Source organism: Oncorhynchus kisutch, unplaced genomic scaffold, assembly GCF_002021735.2.
Source record: "Oncorhynchus kisutch isolate 150728-3 unplaced genomic scaffold, Okis_V2 scaffold2004, whole genome shotgun sequence".
In the NCBI taxonomy this organism is placed as follows: domain Eukaryota; kingdom Metazoa; phylum Chordata; class Actinopteri; order Salmoniformes; family Salmonidae; genus Oncorhynchus; species Oncorhynchus kisutch.
This window is the reverse complement of record NW_022263949.1, coordinates 21,570-38,741: the sequence shown is the minus strand read 5'-3', so window position 1 is coordinate 38,741 and position 17,172 is coordinate 21,570. Positions and strand designations below refer to the sequence as shown.

The 17,172-nt window shown below is 39.6% G+C and overlaps 26 non-coding genes across 26 annotated transcripts; all 26 read right to left on the bottom strand.

The window, feature by feature from the left end:
• Positions 1-242: 242 nt before the first annotated feature.
• trnae-uuc (transfer RNA glutamic acid (anticodon UUC)) lies at positions 243-314 on the bottom strand. The gene has a single exon. It is a non-coding gene; the product is annotated as a tRNA-Glu (tRNA).
• A 209-nt stretch (positions 315-523) lies between these two features.
• Positions 524-596, bottom strand: trnar-acg (transfer RNA arginine (anticodon ACG)). Its single transcript has one exon. It is a non-coding gene; the product is annotated as a tRNA-Arg (tRNA).
• Positions 597-1,580: 984 nt separating this feature from the next.
• Positions 1,581-1,652, bottom strand: trnae-uuc (transfer RNA glutamic acid (anticodon UUC)). Its single transcript has one exon. It is a non-coding gene; the product is annotated as a tRNA-Glu (tRNA).
• A 210-nt stretch (positions 1,653-1,862) lies between these two features.
• Positions 1,863-1,935, bottom strand: trnar-acg (transfer RNA arginine (anticodon ACG)). The gene has a single exon. It is a non-coding gene; the product is annotated as a tRNA-Arg (tRNA).
• Positions 1,936-2,918: 983 nt separating this feature from the next.
• trnae-uuc (transfer RNA glutamic acid (anticodon UUC)) lies at positions 2,919-2,990 on the bottom strand. Its single transcript has one exon. It is a non-coding gene; the product is annotated as a tRNA-Glu (tRNA).
• Positions 2,991-3,594: 604 nt separating this feature from the next.
• Positions 3,595-3,666, bottom strand: trnae-uuc (transfer RNA glutamic acid (anticodon UUC)). Its single transcript has one exon. It is a non-coding gene; the product is annotated as a tRNA-Glu (tRNA).
• Positions 3,667-3,876: 210 nt separating this feature from the next.
• Positions 3,877-3,949, bottom strand: trnar-acg (transfer RNA arginine (anticodon ACG)). Its single transcript has one exon. It is a non-coding gene; the product is annotated as a tRNA-Arg (tRNA).
• A 984-nt stretch (positions 3,950-4,933) lies between these two features.
• trnae-uuc (transfer RNA glutamic acid (anticodon UUC)) lies at positions 4,934-5,005 on the bottom strand. The gene has a single exon. It is a non-coding gene; the product is annotated as a tRNA-Glu (tRNA).
• Positions 5,006-5,215: 210 nt separating this feature from the next.
• Positions 5,216-5,288, bottom strand: trnar-acg (transfer RNA arginine (anticodon ACG)). The gene has a single exon. It is a non-coding gene; the product is annotated as a tRNA-Arg (tRNA).
• A 1,652-nt stretch (positions 5,289-6,940) lies between these two features.
• trnae-uuc (transfer RNA glutamic acid (anticodon UUC)) lies at positions 6,941-7,012 on the bottom strand. Its single transcript has one exon. It is a non-coding gene; the product is annotated as a tRNA-Glu (tRNA).
• Positions 7,013-7,222: 210 nt separating this feature from the next.
• On the bottom strand, positions 7,223-7,295 carry trnar-acg (transfer RNA arginine (anticodon ACG)). Its single transcript has one exon. It is a non-coding gene; the product is annotated as a tRNA-Arg (tRNA).
• A 984-nt stretch (positions 7,296-8,279) lies between these two features.
• trnae-uuc (transfer RNA glutamic acid (anticodon UUC)) lies at positions 8,280-8,351 on the bottom strand. The gene has a single exon. It is a non-coding gene; the product is annotated as a tRNA-Glu (tRNA).
• Positions 8,352-8,561: 210 nt separating this feature from the next.
• Positions 8,562-8,634, bottom strand: trnar-acg (transfer RNA arginine (anticodon ACG)). Its single transcript has one exon. It is a non-coding gene; the product is annotated as a tRNA-Arg (tRNA).
• Positions 8,635-9,618: 984 nt separating this feature from the next.
• On the bottom strand, positions 9,619-9,690 carry trnae-uuc (transfer RNA glutamic acid (anticodon UUC)). Its single transcript has one exon. It is a non-coding gene; the product is annotated as a tRNA-Glu (tRNA).
• Positions 9,691-10,294: 604 nt separating this feature from the next.
• trnae-uuc (transfer RNA glutamic acid (anticodon UUC)) lies at positions 10,295-10,366 on the bottom strand. Its single transcript has one exon. It is a non-coding gene; the product is annotated as a tRNA-Glu (tRNA).
• Positions 10,367-10,576: 210 nt separating this feature from the next.
• Positions 10,577-10,649, bottom strand: trnar-acg (transfer RNA arginine (anticodon ACG)). Its single transcript has one exon. It is a non-coding gene; the product is annotated as a tRNA-Arg (tRNA).
• A 984-nt stretch (positions 10,650-11,633) lies between these two features.
• On the bottom strand, positions 11,634-11,705 carry trnae-uuc (transfer RNA glutamic acid (anticodon UUC)). Its single transcript has one exon. It is a non-coding gene; the product is annotated as a tRNA-Glu (tRNA).
• Positions 11,706-12,309: 604 nt separating this feature from the next.
• On the bottom strand, positions 12,310-12,381 carry trnae-uuc (transfer RNA glutamic acid (anticodon UUC)). Its single transcript has one exon. It is a non-coding gene; the product is annotated as a tRNA-Glu (tRNA).
• Positions 12,382-12,591: 210 nt separating this feature from the next.
• trnar-acg (transfer RNA arginine (anticodon ACG)) lies at positions 12,592-12,664 on the bottom strand. The gene has a single exon. It is a non-coding gene; the product is annotated as a tRNA-Arg (tRNA).
• Positions 12,665-13,646: 982 nt separating this feature from the next.
• trnae-uuc (transfer RNA glutamic acid (anticodon UUC)) lies at positions 13,647-13,718 on the bottom strand. Its single transcript has one exon. It is a non-coding gene; the product is annotated as a tRNA-Glu (tRNA).
• A 211-nt stretch (positions 13,719-13,929) lies between these two features.
• On the bottom strand, positions 13,930-14,002 carry trnar-acg (transfer RNA arginine (anticodon ACG)). Its single transcript has one exon. It is a non-coding gene; the product is annotated as a tRNA-Arg (tRNA).
• Positions 14,003-14,987: 985 nt separating this feature from the next.
• Positions 14,988-15,059, bottom strand: trnae-uuc (transfer RNA glutamic acid (anticodon UUC)). The gene has a single exon. It is a non-coding gene; the product is annotated as a tRNA-Glu (tRNA).
• A 210-nt stretch (positions 15,060-15,269) lies between these two features.
• Positions 15,270-15,342, bottom strand: trnar-acg (transfer RNA arginine (anticodon ACG)). The gene has a single exon. It is a non-coding gene; the product is annotated as a tRNA-Arg (tRNA).
• Positions 15,343-15,825: 483 nt separating this feature from the next.
• trnae-uuc (transfer RNA glutamic acid (anticodon UUC)) lies at positions 15,826-15,897 on the bottom strand. Its single transcript has one exon. It is a non-coding gene; the product is annotated as a tRNA-Glu (tRNA).
• A 211-nt stretch (positions 15,898-16,108) lies between these two features.
• On the bottom strand, positions 16,109-16,181 carry trnar-acg (transfer RNA arginine (anticodon ACG)). Its single transcript has one exon. It is a non-coding gene; the product is annotated as a tRNA-Arg (tRNA).
• Positions 16,182-16,499: 318 nt separating this feature from the next.
• trnae-uuc (transfer RNA glutamic acid (anticodon UUC)) lies at positions 16,500-16,571 on the bottom strand. Its single transcript has one exon. It is a non-coding gene; the product is annotated as a tRNA-Glu (tRNA).
• Positions 16,572-17,172: the final 601 nt, after the last annotated feature.

The following is a 17,172-nucleotide window of genomic DNA, read 5'->3' as shown; positions in this document are numbered from 1 at the left end:
TTGGGATTTCTGTTACAGATGCATATCTTAATTTGATCTTCCTGTTGTCGCATGAATTTTACTGCAGAGCAAGAAATGCAGCAATGAAGTGTATTCAACGTTTAAAAAGCCTTGTATAATCTGAATCTACATAACATGTCACATTTCCTGTTGCTGAGGAATATTGTTGTGTTGTGTGAAACTGCTGCCAGTTAAAATGCAGCATTGTTGTTACACAACTGCGTACTAAGACAAGATATTCTTTCCCATACCGGGAGTTGAACCCGGGCCACCTGGGTGAAAACCAGGAATCCTAACCGCTAGACCATATGGGAAGACACATACTTAAAATACACATCACAGACAAATCTTTAAATGTTGACATTATGCCTGTTGGATTTCAAAGCTCCATCATTTTTCTCAGAGATGATGGGGAATGTCCAGATGAAATCCGTCTAAAATGTGTTTGAAGTGAGAACAGCCAGAAGCACTGAAAGGTATACAGTATCATTCCAGCTTGATTTCAATCAATTAAATAAAGTATTGAGCCAGCCAGGAGTCGAACCTAGAATCTTCTGATCCGTAGTCAGACACGTTATCCATTGCGCCACTGGCCCCACATCTAAGCTGAAGTCAGGTCACAGCTAGACCAGTGTACACAGTCATAGCGTCTGTCAACAACAAGGTTCCTTGGTTTTCTGTTTCAGATGCATATCTTAATTTGAGTCTGCTGTTGTTACATGAATTTTACTGCAGAGCAAGAAATGCAAACTTGAAGTGTATCAATGTTTAAAAAGTCTTGTAAATTATGAATCTACAAAACATGTCACATTTCCTGTTGCTTGGGGAATATTGTTGTGTTGTGTGATTCTGCTGCCATTTAAAATGTGGTATCTGTTCTTACACAAGTGCATCACAAATGACAAGATGTTCTTTCCCATACTGGGAGTTCAACCCGGGCGAAAACCAGGAATCCTAAACGCCAGACCATATGGGAAGACAGTTACTTAAAAAAAACATCACAGACAAATCCATAAACATTGAAATGATGCTTGTTGTAATTACAAGCTCCATCTTTTTTCTCAGAGATGTTTGGGAAAAGTCCCATATAAAATCAGTCTAAAATGTGTTTGAATCGAGAACTGCCAGACACAATGAAAAGTATACAGTATTTTTCCCAGCTTGATTTTGGTCAAATAAATCTAGTTTTGAACCAAACAGGAGTCAAATATTCAATCTTCTGACCTGTTATCAGACACGTTATCCATTGTGCAACTGGCCGCACGGCCAAGCTGAAGTCAGGTCACACCTAGGCCAGTATACACAGTCATAGTGTCTGTCAGCGACAAGGTTCCTTGGGATTTCTGTTACAGATGCATATCTTAATTTGATCTTCCTGTTGTCGCATGAATTTTACTGCAGAGCAAGAAATGCAGCCATGAAGTGTATTCAACGTTTAAAAAGCCTTGTATAATTTGAATCTACATAACATGTCACATTTCCTGTTGCTGAGGGAATATTGTTGTGTTGTGTGAAACTGCTGCCAGTTAAAATGCAGCATCTGTTGTTACACAACTGCGTACCTAATGACAAGATATTCTTTCCCATACCGGGAGTTGAACCCGGGCCACCTGGGTGAAAACCAGGAATCCTAACCGCTAGACCATATGGGAAGACACATACTTAAAATACACATCACAGACAAATCTTTAAATGTTGACATTATGCCTGTTGGATTTCAAAGCTCCATCATTTTTCTCAGAGATGATGGGGAATGTCCAGATGAAATCCGTCTAAAATGTGTTTGAAGTGAGAACAGCCAGAAGCACTGAAAGGTATACAGTATCATTCCCAGCTTGATTTCAATCAATTAAATAAAGTATTGAGCCAGCCAGGAGTCGAACCTAGAATCTTCTGATCCGTAGTCAGACACGTTATCCATTGCGCCACTGGCCCCACATCTAAGCTGAAGTCAGGTCACAGCTAGACCAGTGTACACAGTCATAGCGTCTGTCAACAACAAGGTTCCTTGGTTTTCTGTTTCAGATGCATATCTTAATTTGATCCTCCTGTTGTTACATGAATTTTACTGCAGAGCAAGAAATGCAAACTTGAAGTGTATCAATGTTTAAAAAGTCTTGTAAATTATGAATCTACAAAACATGTCACATTTCCTGTTGCTTGGGGAATATTGTTGTGTTGTGTGATTCTGCTGCCATTTAAAATGTGGTATCTGTTCTTACACAAGTGCATCACAAATGACAAGATGTTCTTTCCCATACTGGGAGTTCAACCCGGGCGAAAACCAGGAATCCTAAACGCCAGACCATATGGGAAGACAGTTACTTAAAAAAACATCACAGACAAATCCATAAACATTGAAATGATGCTTGTTGTAATTACAAGCTCCATCTTTTTTCTCAGAGATGTTTGGGAAAAGTCCCATATAAAATCAGTCTAAAATGTGTTTGAATCGAGAACTGCCAGACACAATGAAAAGTATACAGTATTTTTCCCAGCTTGATTTTGGTCAAATAAATCTAGTTTTGAACCAAACAGGAGTCAAATATTCAATCTTCCGACCTGTTATCAGACACGTTATCCATTGTGAAACTGGCCGCACGGCCAAGCTGAAGTCAGGTCACACCTAGGCCAGTATACACAGTCATAGTGTCTGTCAGCGACAAGGTTCCTTGGGATTTCTGTTACAGATGCATATCTTAATTTGATCTTCCTGTTGTCGCATGAATTTTACTGCAGAGCAAGAAATGCAGCAATGAAGTGTATTCAACGTTTAAAAAGCCTTGTATAATCTGAATCTACATAACATGTCACATTTCCTGTTGCTGAGGGAATATTGTTGTGTTGTGTGAAACTGCTGCCAGTTAAAATGCAGCATCTGTTGTTACACAACTGCGTACCTAATGACAAGATATTCTTTCCCATACCGGGAGTTGAACCCGGGCCACCTGGGTGAAAACCAGGAATCCTAACCGCTAGACCATATGGGAAGACACATACTGAAAATACACATCACAGACAAATCCATAAACATTGAAATGATGCTTGTTGTAATTACAAGCTCCATCTTTTTTCTCAGAGATGTTGGGGAAAAGTCCCATATAAAATCAGTCTAAAATGTGTTTGAATCGAGAACTGCCAGACACAATGAAAAGTATACAGTATTTTTCCCAGCTTGATTTTGGTCAAATAAATCTAGTTTTGAACCAAACAGGAGTCAAATATTCAATCTTCTGACCTGTTATCAGACACGTTATCCATTGTGCAACTGGCCGCACGGCCAAGCTGAAGTCAGGTCACACCTAGGCCAGTATACACAGTCATAGTGTCTGTCAGCGACAAGGTTCCTTGGGATTTCTGTTACAGATGCATATCTTAATTTGATCTTCCTGTTGTCGCATGAATTTTACTGCAGAGCAAGAAATGCAGCCATGAAGTGTATTCAACGTTTAAAAAGCCTTGTATAATTTGAATCTACATAACATGTCACATTTCCTGTTGCTGAGGGAATATTGTTGTGTTGTGTGAAACTGCTGCCAGTTAAAATGCAGCATCTGTTGTTACACAACTGCGTACCTAATGACAAGATATTCTTTCCCATACCGGGAGTTGAACCCGGGCCACCTGGGTGAAAACCAGGAATCCTAACCGCTAGACCATATGGGAAGACACATACTTAAAATACACATCACAGACAAATCTTTAAATGTTGACATTATGCCTGTTGGATTTCAAAGCTCCATCATTTTTCTCAGAGATGATGGGGAATGTCCAGATGAAATCCGTCTAAAATGTGTTTGAAGTGAGAACAGCCAGAAGCACTGAAAGGTATACAGTATCATTCCCAGCTTGATTTCAATCAATTAAATAAAGTATTGAGCCAGCCAGGAGTCGAACCTAGAATCTTCTGATCCGTAGTCAGACACGTTATCCATTGCGCCACTGGCCCCACATCTAAGCTGAAGTCAGGTCACAGCTAGACCAGTGTACACAGTCATAGCGTCTGTCAACAACAAGGTTCCTTGGTTTTCTGTTTCAGATGCATATCTTAATTTGATCCTCCTGTTGTTACATGAATTTTACTGCAGAGCAAGAAATGCAAACTTGAAGTGTATCAATGTTTAAAAAGTCTTGTAAATTATGAATCTACAAAACATGTCACATTTCCTGTTGCTTGGGGAATATTGTTGTGTTGTGTGATTCTGCTGCCATTTAAAATGTGGTATCTGTTCTTACACAAGTGCATCACAAATGACAAGATGTTCTTTCCCATACTGGGAGTTCAACCCGGGCGAAAACCAGGAATCCTAAACGCCAGACCATATGGGAAGACAGTTACTTAAAAAAAACATCACAGACAAATCCATAAACATTGAAATGATGCTTGTTGTAATTACAAGCTCCATCTTTTTTCTCAGAGATGTTGGGGAAAAGTCCCATATAAAATCAGTCTAAAATGTGTTTGAATCGAGAACTGCCAGACACAATGAAAAGTATACAGTATTTTTCCCAGCTTGATTTTGGTCAAATAAATCTAGTTTTGAACCAAACAGGAGTCAAATATTCAATCTTCTGACCTGTTATCAGACACGTTATCCATTGTGAAACTGGCCGCACGGCCAAGCTGAAGTCAGGTCACACCTAGGCCAGTATACACAGTCATAGTGTCTGTCAGCGACAAGGTTCCTTGGGATTTCTGTTACAGATGCATATCTTAATTTGATCTTCCTGTTGTCGCATGAATTTTACTGCAGAGCAAGAAATGCAGCCATGAAGTGTATTCAACGTTTAAAAAGCCTTGTATAATTTGAATCTACATAACATGTCACATTTCCTGTTGCTGAGGGAATATTGTTGTGTTGTGTGAAACTGCTGCCAGTTAAAATGCAGCATCTGTTGTTACACAACTGCGTACCTAATGACAAGATATTCTTTCCCATACCGGGAGTTGAACCCGGGCCACCTGGGTGAAAACCAGGAATCCTAACCGCTAGACCATATGGGAAGACACATACTTAAAATACACATCACAGACAAATCTTTAAATGTTGACATTATGCCTGTTGGATTTCAAAGCTCCATCATTTTTCTCAGAGATGATGGGGAATGTCCAGATGAAATCCGTCTAAAATGTGTTTGAAGTGAGAACAGCCAGAAGCACTGAAAGGTATACAGTATCATTCCCAGCTTGATTTCAATCAATTAAATAAAGTATTGAGCCAGCCAGGAGTCGAACCTAGAATCTTCTGATCCGTAGTCAGACACGTTATCCATTGCGCCACTGGCCCCACATCTAAGCTGAAGTCAGGTCACAGCTAGACCAGTGTACACAGTCATAGCGTCTGTCAACAACAAGGTTCCTTGGTTTTCTGTTTCAGATGCATATCTTAATTTGATCCTCCTGTTGTTACATGAATTTTACTGCAGAGCAAGAAATGCAAACTTGAAGTGTATCAATGTTTAAAAAGTCTTGTAAATTATGAATCTACAAAACATGTCACATTTCCTGTTGCTTGGGGAATATTGTTGTGTTGTGTGATTCTGCTGCCATTTAAAATGTGGTATCTGTTCTTACACAAGTGCATCACAAATGACAAGATGTTCTTTCCCATACTGGGAGTTCAACCCGGGCGAAAACCAGGAATCCTAAACGCCAGACCATATGGGAAGACAGTTACTTAAAAAAAACATCACAGACAAATCCATAAACATTGAAATGATGCTTGTTGTAATTACAAGCTCCATCTTTTTTCTCAGAGATGTTTGGGAAAAGTCCCATATAAAATCAGTCTAAAATGTGTTTGAATCGAGAACTGCCAGACACAATGAAAAGTATACAGTATTTTTCCCAGCTTGATTTTGGTCAAATAAATCTAGTTTTGAACCAAACAGGAGTCAAATATTCAATCTTCTGACCTGTTATCAGACACGTTATCCATTGTGCAACTGGCCGCACGGCCAAGCTGAAGTCAGGTCACACCTAGGCCAGTATACACAGTCATAGTGTCTGTCAGCGACAAGGTTCCTTGGGATTTCTGTTACAGATGCATATCTTAATTTGATCCTCCTGTTGTTCCATGAATTTTACTGCAGAGCAAGAAATGCAGCACTTGAAGTGTATCAACTGTTTAAAAAGTCTTGTAAATTATGAATCTACATAACATGTCACATTTCCTGTTGCTTGAGGGAATATTGTTGTGTTGTGTGATTCTGCTGCCATTTAAAATGTGGTATCTGTTCTTACACAAGTGCATCACAAATGACAAGATGTTCTTTCCCATACTGGGAGTTCAACCCGGGCGAAAACCAGGAATCCTAAACGCCAGACCATATGGGAAGACAGTTACTTAAAAAAACATCACAGACAAATCCATAAACATTGAAATGATGCTTGTTGTAATTACAAGCTCCATCTTTTTTCTCAGAGATGTTGGGGAAAAGTCCCATATAAAATCAGTCTAAAATGTGTTTGAATCGAGAACTGCCAGACACAATGAAAAGTATACAGTATTTTTCCCAGCTTGATTTTGGTCAAATAAATCTAGTTTTGAACCAAACAGGAGTCAAATATTCAATCTTCTGACCTGTTATCAGACACGTTATCCATTGTGCAACTGGCCGCACGGCCAAGCTGAAGTCAGGTCACACCTAGGCCAGTATACACAGTCATAGTGTCTGTCAGCGACAAGGTTCCTTGGGATTTCTGTTACAGATGCATATCTTAATTTGATCTTCCTGTTGTCGCATGAATTTTACTGCAGAGCAAGAAATGCAGCCATGAAGTGTATTCAACGTTTAAAAAGCCTTGTATAATTTGAATCTACATAACATGTCACATTTCCTGTTGCTGAGGGAATATTGTTGTGTTGTGTGAAACTGCTGCCAGTTAAAATGCAGCATCTGTTGTTACACAACTGCGTACCTAATGACAAGATATTCTTTCCCATACCGGGAGTTGAACCCGGGCCACCTGGGTGAAAACCAGGAATCCTAACCGCTAGACCATATGGGAAGACACATACTTAAAATACACATCACAGACAAATCTTTAAATGTTGACATTATGCCTGTTGGATTTCAAAGCTCCATCATTTTTCTCAGAGATGATGGGGAATGTCCAGATGAAATCCGTCTAAAATGTGTTTGAAGTGAGAACAGCCAGAAGCACTGAAAGGTATACAGTATCATTCCCAGCTTGATTTCAATCAATTAAATAAAGTATTGAGCCAGCCAGGAGTCGAACCTAGAATCTTCTGATCCGTAGTCAGACACGTTATCCATTGCGCCACTGGCCCCACATCTAAGCTGAAGTCAGGTCACAGCTAGACCAGTGTACACAGTCATAGCGTCTGTCAACAACAAGGTTCCTTGGTTTTCTGTTTCAGATGCATATCTTAATTTGATCCTCCTGTTGTTACATGAATTTTACTGCAGAGCAAGAAATGCAAACTTGAAGTGTATCAATGTTTAAAAAGTCTTGTAAATTATGAATCTACAAAACATGTCACATTTCCTGTTGCTTGGGGAATATTGTTGTGTTGTGTGATTCTGCTGCCATTTAAAATGTGGTATCTGTTCTTACACAAGTGCATCACAAATGACAAGATGTTCTTTCCCATACTGGGAGTTCAACCCGGGCGAAAACCAGGAATCCTAAACGCCAGACCATATGGGAAGACAGTTACTTAAAAAAAACATCACAGACAAATCCATAAACATTGAAATGATGCTTGTTGTAATTACAAGCTCCATCTTTTTTCTCAGAGATGTTGGGGAAAAGTCCCATATAAAATCAGTCTAAAATGTGTTTGAATCGAGAACTGCCAGACACAATGAAAAGTATACAGTATTTTTCCCAGCTTGATTTTGGTCAAATAAATCTAGTTTTGAACCAAACAGGAGTCAAATATTCAATCTTCTGACCTGTTATCAGACACGTTATCCATTGTGCAACTGGCCGCACGGCCAAGCTGAAGTCAGGTCACACCTAGGCCAGTATACACAGTCATAGTGTCTGTCAGCGACAAGGTTCCTTGGGATTTCTGTTACAGATGCATATCTTAATTTGATCTTCCTGTTGTCGCATGAATTTTACTGCAGAGCAAGAAATGCAGCCATGAAGTGTATTCAACGTTTAAAAAGCCTTGTATAATTTGAATCTACATAACATGTCACATTTCCTGTTGCTGAGGGAATATTGTTGTGTTGTGTGAAACTGCTGCCAGTTAAAATGCAGCATCTGTTGTTACACAACTGCGTACCTAATGACAAGATATTCTTTCCCATACCGGGAGTTGAACCCGGGCCACCTGGGTGAAAACCAGGAATCCTAACCGCTAGACCATATGGGAAGACACATACTTAAAATACACATCACAGACAAATCTTTAAATGTTGACATTATGCCTGTTGGATTTCAAAGCTCCATCATTTTTCTCAGAGATGATGGGGAATGTCCAGATGAAATCCGTCTAAAATGTGTTTGAAGTGAGAACAGCCAGAAGCACTGAAAGGTATACAGTATCATTCCCAGCTTGATTTCAATCAATTAAATAAAGTATTGAGCCAGCCAGGAGTCGAACCTAGAATCTTCTGATCCGTAGTCAGACACGTTATCCATTGCGCCACTGGCCCCACATCTAAGCTGAAGTCAGGTCACAGCTAGACCAGTGTACACAGTCATAGCGTCTGTCAACAACAAGGTTCCTTGGTTTTCTGTTTCAGATGCATATCTTAATTTGATCCTCCTGTTGTTACATGAATTTTACTGCAGAGCAAGAAATGCAAACTTGAAGTGTATCAATGTTTAAAAAGTCTTGTAAATTATGAATCTACAAAACATGTCACATTTCCTGTTGCTTGGGGAATATTGTTGTGTTGTGTGATTCTGCTGCCATTTAAAATGTGGTATCTGTTCTTACACAAGTGCATCACAAATGACAAGATGTTCTTTCCCATACTGGGAGTTCAACCCGGGCGAAAACCAGGAATCCTAAACGCCAGACCATATGGGAAGACAGTTACTTAAAAAAAACATCACAGACAAATCCATAAACATTGAAATGATGCTTGTTGTAATTACAAGCTCCATCTTTTTTCTCAGAGATGTTTGGGAAAAGTCCCATATAAAATCAGTCTAAAATGTGTTTGAATCGAGAACTGCCAGACACAATGAAAAGTATACAGTATTTTTCCCAGCTTGATTTTGGTCAAATAAATCTAGTTTTGAACCAAACAGGAGTCAAATATTCAATCTTCTGACCTGTTATCAGACACGTTATCCATTGTGAAACTGGCCGCACGGCCAAGCTGAAGTCAGGTCACACCTAGGCCAGTATACACAGTCATAGTGTCTGTCAGCGACAAGGTTCCTTGGGATTTCTGTTACAGATGCATATCTTAATTTGATCTTCCTGTTGTCGCATGAATTTTACTGCAGAGCAAGAAATGCAGCCATGAAGTGTATTCAACATTTAAAAAGCCTTGTATAATTTGAATCTACATAACATGTCACATTTCCTGTTGCTGAGGGAATATTGTTGTGTTGTGTGAAACTGCTGCCAGTTAAAATGCAGCATCTGTTGTTACACAACTGCGTACCTAATGACAAGATATTCTTTCCCATACCGGGAGTTGAACCCGGGCCACCTGGGTGAAAACCAGGAATCCTAACCGCTAGACCATATGGGAAGACACATACTGAAAATACACATCACAGACAAATCCATAAACATTGAAATGATGCTTGTTGTAATTACAAGCTCCATCTTTTTTCTCAGAGATGTTGGGGAAAAGTCCCATATAAAATCAGTCTAAAATGTGTTTGAATCGAGAACTGCCAGACACAATGAAAAGTATACAGTATTTTTCCCAGCTTGATTTTGGTCAAATAAATCTAGTTTTGAACCAAACAGGAGTCAAATATTCAATCTTCTGACCTGTTATCAGACACGTTATCCATTGTGCAACTGGCCGCACGGCCAAGCTGAAGTCAGGTCACACCTAGGCCAGTATACACAGTCATAGTGTCTGTCAGCGACAAGGTTCCTTGGGATTTCTGTTACAGATGCATATCTTAATTTGATCTTCCTGTTGTCGCATGAATTTTACTGCAGAGCAAGAAATGCAGCCATGAAGTGTATTCAACGTTTAAAAAGCCTTGTATAATTTGAATCTACATAACATGTCACATTTCCTGTTGCTGAGGGAATATTGTTGTGTTGTGTGAAACTGCTGCCAGTTAAAATGCAGCATCTGTTGTTACACAACTGCGTACCTAATGACAAGATATTCTTTCCCATACCGGGAGTTGAACCCGGGCCACCTGGGTGAAAACCAGGAATCCTAACCGCTAGACCATATGGGAAGACACATACTTAAAATACACATCACAGACAAATCTTTAAATGTTGACATTATGCCTGTTGGATTTCAAAGCTCCATCATTTTTCTCAGAGATGATGGGGAATGTCCAGATGAAATCCGTCTAAAATGTGTTTGAAGTGAGAACAGCCAGAAGCACTGAAAGGTATACAGTATCATTCCCAGCTTGATTTCAATCAATTAAATAAAGTATTGAGCCAGCCAGGAGTCGAACCTAGAATCTTCTGATCCGTAGTCAGACACGTTATCCATTGCGCCACTGGCCCCACATCTAAGCTGAAGTCAGGTCACAGCTAGACCAGTGTACACAGTCATAGCGTCTGTCAACAACAAGGTTCCTTGGTTTTCTGTTTCAGATGCATATCTTAATTTGATCCTCCTGTTGTTACATGAATTTTACTGCAGAGCAAGAAATGCAAACTTGAAGTGTATCAATGTTTAAAAAGTCTTGTAAATTATGAATCTACAAAACATGTCACATTTCCTGTTGCTTGGGGAATATTGTTGTGTTGTGTGATTCTGCTGCCATTTAAAATGTGGTATCTGTTCTTACACAAGTGCATCACAAATGACAAGATGTTCTTTCCCATACTGGGAGTTCAACCCGGGCGAAAACCAGGAATCCTAAACGCCAGACCATATGGGAAGACAGTTACTTAAAAAAAACATCACAGACAAATCCATAAACATTGAAATGATGCTTGTTGTAATTACAAGCTCCATCTTTTTTCTCAGAGATGTTTGGGAAAAGTCCCATATAAAATCAGTCTAAAATGTGTTTGAATCGAGAACTGCCAGACACAATGAAAAGTATACAGTATTTTTCCCAGCTTGATTTTGGTCAAATAAATCTAGTTTTGAACCAAACAGGAGTCAAATATTCAATCTTCCGACCTGTTATCAGACACGTTATCCATTGTGCAACTGGCCGCACGGCCAAGCTGAAGTCAGGTCACACCTAGGCCAGTATACACAGTCATAGTGTCTGTCAGCGACAAGGTTCCTTGGGATTTCTGTTACAGATGCATATCTTAATTTGATCTTCCTGTTGTCGCATGAATTTTACTGCAGAGCAAGAAATGCAGCCATGAAGTGTATTCAACGTTTAAAAAGCCTTGTATAATTTGAATCTACATAACATGTCACATTTCCTGTTGCTGAGGGAATATTGTTGTGTTGTGTGAAACTGCTGCCAGTTAAAATGCAGCATCTGTTGTTACACAACTGCGTACCTAATGACAAGATATTCTTTCCCATACCGGGAGTTGAACCCGGGCCACCTGGGTGAAAACCAGGAATCCTAACCGCTAGACCATATGGGAAGACACATACTGAAAATACACATCACAGACAAATCCATAAACATTGAAATGATGCTTGTTGTAATTACAAGCTCCATCTTTTTTCTCAGAGATGTTGGGGAAAAGTCCCATATAAAATCAGTCTAAAATGTGTTTGAATCGAGAACTGCCAGACACAATGAAAAGTATACAGTATTTTTCCCAGCTTGATTTTGGTCAAATAAATCTAGTTTTGAACCAAACAGGAGTCAAATATTCAATCTTCTGACCTGTTATCAGACACGTTATCCATTGTGCAACTGGCCGCACGGCCAAGCTGAAGTCAGGTCACACCTAGGCCAGTATACACAGTCATAGTGTCTGTCAGCGACAAGGTTCCTTGGGATTTCTGTTACAGATGCATATCTTAATTTGATCTTCCTGTTGTCGCATGAATTTTACTGCAGAGCAAGAAATGCAGCCATGAAGTGTATTCAACGTTTAAAAAGCCTTGTATAATTTGAATCTACATAACATGTCACATTTCCTGTTGCTGAGGGAATATTGTTGTGTTGTGTGAAACTGCTGCCAGTTAAAATGCAGCATCTGTTGTTACACAACTGCGTACCTAATGACAAGATATTCTTTCCCATACCGGGAGTTGAACCCGGGCCACCTGGGTGAAAACCAGGAATCCTAACCGCTAGACCATATGGGAAGACACATACTTAAAATACACATCACAGACAAATCTTTAAATGTTGACATTATGCCTGTTGGATTTCAAAGCTCCATCATTTTTCTCAGAGATGATGGGGAATGTCCAGATGAAATCCGTCTAAAATGTGTTTGAAGTGAGAACAGCCAGAAGCACTGAAAGGTATACAGTATCATTCCCAGCTTGATTTCAATCAATTAAATAAAGTATTGAGCCAGCCAGGAGTCGAACCTAGAATCTTCTGATCCGTAGTCAGACACGTTATCCATTGCGCCACTGGCCCCACATCTAAGCTGAAGTCAGGTCACAGCTAGACCAGTGTACACAGTCATAGCGTCTGTCAACAACAAGGTTCCTTGGTTTTCTGTTTCAGATGCATATCTTAATTTGATCCTCCTGTTGTTACATGAATTTTACTGCAGAGCAAGAAATGCAAACTTGAAGTGTATCAATGTTTAAAAAGTCTTGTAAATTATGAATCTACAAAACATGTCACATTTCCTGTTGCTTGGGGAATATTGTTGTGTTGTGTGATTCTGCTGCCATTTAAAATGTGGTATCTGTTCTTACACAAGTGCATCACAAATGACAAGATGTTCTTTCCCATACTGGGAGTTCAACCCGGGCGAAAACCAGGAATCCTAAACGCCAGACCATATGGGAAGACAGTTACTTAAAAAAAACATCACAGACAAATCCATAAACATTGAAATGATGCTTGTTGTAATTACAAGCTCCATCTTTTTTCTCAGAGATGTTGGGAAAAGTCCCATATAAAATCAGTCTAAAATGTGTTTGAATCGAGAACTGCCAGACACAATGAAAAGTATACAGTATTTTTCCCAGCTTGATTTTGGTCAAATAAATCTAGTTTTGAACCAAACAGGAGTCAAATATTCAATCTTCTGACCTGTTATCAGACACGTTATCCATTGTGAAACTGGCCGCACGGCCAAGCTGAAGTCAGGTCACACCTAGGCCAGTATACACAGTCATAGTGTCTGTCAGCGACAAGGTTCCTTGGGATTTCTGTTACAGATGCATATCTTAATTTGATCTTCCTGTTGTCGCATGAATTTTACTGCAGAGCAAGAAATGCAGCCATGAAGTGTATTCAACGTTTAAAAAGCCTTGTATAATTGAATCTACATAACATGTCACATTTCCTGTTGCTGAGGGAATATTGTTGTGTTGTGTGAAACTGCTGCCAGTTAAAATGCAGCATCTGTTGTTACACAACTGCGTACCTAATGACAAGATATTCTTTCCCATACCGGGAGTTGAACCCGGGCCACCTGGGTGAAAACCAGGAATCCTAACCGCTAGACCATATGGGAAGACACATACTTAAAATACACATCACAGACAAATCTTTAAATGTTGACATTATGCCTGTTGGATTTCAAAGCTCCATCATTTTTTCTCAGAGATGATGGGGAATGTCCAGATGAAATCCGTCTAAAATGTGTTTGAAGTGAGAACAGCCAGAAGCACTGAAAGGTATACAGTATCATTCCCAGCTTGATTTCAATCAATTAAATAAAGTATTGAGCCAGCCAGGAGTCGAACCTAGAATCTTCTGATCCGTAGTCAGACACGTTATCCATTGCGCCACTGGCCCCACATCTAAGCTGAAGTCAGGTCACAGCTAGACCAGTGTACACAGTCATAGCGTCTGTCAACAACAAGGTTCCTTGGTTTTCTGTTTCAGATGCATATCTTAATTTGATCCTCCTGTTGTTACATGAATTTTACTGCAGAGCAAGAAATGCAAACTTGAAGTGTATCAATGTTTAAAAAGTCTTGTAAATTATGAATCTACAAAACATGTCACATTTCCTGTTGCTTGGGGAATATTGTTGTGTTGTGTGATTCTGCTGCCATTTAAAATGTGGTATCTGTTCTTACACAAGTGCATCACAAATGACAAGATGTTCTTTCCCATACTGGGAGTTCAACCCGGGCGAAAACCAGGAATCCTAAACGCCAGACCATATGGGAAGACAGTTACTTAAAAAAAACATCACAGACAAATCCATAAACATTGAAATGATGCTTGTTGTAATTACAAGCTCCATCTTTTTTCTCAGAGATGTTGGGGAAAAGTCCCATATAAAATCAGTCTAAAATGTGTTTGAATCGAGAACTGCCAGACACAATGAAAAGTATACAGTATTTTTCCCAGCTTGATTTTGGTCAAATAAATCTAGTTTTGAACCAAACAGGAGTCAAATATTCAATCTTCTGACCTGTTATCAGACACGTTATCCATTGTGCAAACTGGCCGCACGGCCAAGCTGAAGTCAGGTCACACCTAGGCCAGTATACACAGTCATAGTGTCTGTCAGCGACAAGGTTCCTTGGGATTTCTGTTACAGATGCATATCTTAATTTGATCTTCCTGTTGTCGCATGAATTTTACTGCAGAGCAAGAAATGCAGCCATGAAGTGTATTCAACGTTTAAAAAGCCTTGTATAATTTGAATCTACATAACATGTCACATTTCCTGTTGCTGAGGGAATATTGTTGTGTTGTGTGAAACTGCTGCCAGTTAAAATGCAGCATCTGTTGTTACACAACTGCGTACCTAATGACAAGATATTCTTTCCCATACCGGGAGTTGAACCCGGGCCACCTGGGTGAAAACCAGGAATCCTAACCGCTAGACCATATGGGAAGACACATACTTAAAATACACATCACAGACAAATCTTTAAATGTTGACATTATGCCTGTTGGATTTCAAAGCTCCATCATTTTTCTCAGAGATGATGGGGAATGTCCAGATGAAATCCGTCTAAAATGTGTTTGAAGTGAGAACAGCCAGAAGCACTGAAAGGTATACAGTATCATTCCCAGCTTGATTTCAATCAATTAAATAAAGTATTGAGCCAGCCAGGAGTCGAACCTAGAATCTTCTGATCCGTAGTCAGACACGTTATCCATTGCGCCACTGGCCCCACATCTAAGCTGAAGTCAGGTCACAGCTAGACCAGTGTACACAGTCATAGCGTCTGTCAACAACAAGGTTCCTTGGTTTTCTGTTTCAGATGCATATCTTAATTTGATCCTCCTGTTGTTACATGAATTTTACTGCAGAGCAAGAAATGCAAACTTGAAGTGTATCAATGTTTAAAAAGTCTTGTAAATTATGAATCTACAAAACATGTCACATTTCCTGTTGCTTGGGGAATATTGTTGTGTTGTGTGATTCTGCTGCCATTTAAAATGTGGTATCTGTTCTTACACAAGTGCATCACAAATGACAAGATGTTCTTTCCCATACTGGGAGTTCAACCCGGCAAGCCTTGTATAATTTGAATCTACATAACATGTCACATTTCCTGTTGCTGAGGGAATATTGTTGTGTTGTGTGAAACTGCTGCCAGTTAAAATGCAGCATCTGTTGTTACACAACTGCGTACCTAATGACAAGATATTCTTTCCCATACCGGGAGTTGAACCCGGGCCACCTGGGTGAAAACCAGGAATCCTAACCGCTAGACCATATGGGAAGACACATACTTAAAATACACATCACAGACAAATCTTTAAATGTTGACATTATGCCTGTTGGATTTCAAAGCTCCATCATTTTTTCTCAGAGATGATGGGGAATGTCCAGATGAAATCCGTCTAAAATGTGTTTGAAGTGAGAACAGCCAGAAGCACTGAAAGGTATACAGTATCATTCCCAGCTTGATTTCAATCAATTAAATAAAGTATTGAGCCAGCCAGGAGTCGAACCTAGAATCTTCTGATCCGTAGTCAGACACGTTATCCATTGCGCCACTGGCCCCACATCTAATCTGAAGTCAGGTCACAGCTAGACCAGTGTACACAGTCATAGTGTCTGTCAGCGACAAGGTTCCTTGGGATTTCTGTTACAGATGCATATCTTAATTTGATCCTCCTGTTGTTACATGAATTTTACTGCAGAGCAAGAAATGCAGCCATGAAGTGTATTCAACGTTTAAAAAGCCTTGTATAATTTGAATCTACATAACATGTCACATTTCCTGTTGCTGAGGGAATATTGTTGTGTTGTGTGAAACTGCTGCCAGTTAAAATGCAGCATCTGTTGTTACACACTGCGTACCTAATGACAAGATATTCTTTCCCATACCGGGAGTTGAACCCGGGCCACCTGGGTGAAAACCAGGAATCCTAACCGCTAGACCATATGGGAAGACACATACTGAAAATACACATCACAGACAAATCCATAAACATTGAAATGATGCTTGTTGTAATTACAAGCTCCATCTTTTTTCTCAGAGATGTTGGGGAAAAGTCCCATATAAAATCAGTCTAAAATGTGTTTGAATCGAGAACTGCCAGACACAATGAAAAGTATACAGTATTTTTCCCAGCTTGATTTTGGTCAAATAAATCTAGTTTTGAACCAAACAGGAGTCAAATATTCAATCTTCTGACCTGTTATCAGACACGTTATCCATTGTGCAACTGGCCGCACGGCCAAGCTGAAGTCAGGTCACACCTAGGCCAGTATACACAGTCATAGTGTCTGTCAGCGACAAGGTTCCTTGGGATTTCTGTTACAGATGCATATCTTAATTTGATCTTCCTGTTGTCGCATGAATTTTACTGCAGAGCAAGAAATGCAGCCATGAAGTGTATTCAACGTTTAAAAAGCCTTGTATAATTTGAATCTACATAACATGTCACATTTCCTGTTGCTGAGGGAATATTGTTGTGTTGTGTGAAACTGCTGCCAGTTAAAATGCAGCATCTGTTGTTACACAACTGCGTACCTAATGACAAGATAT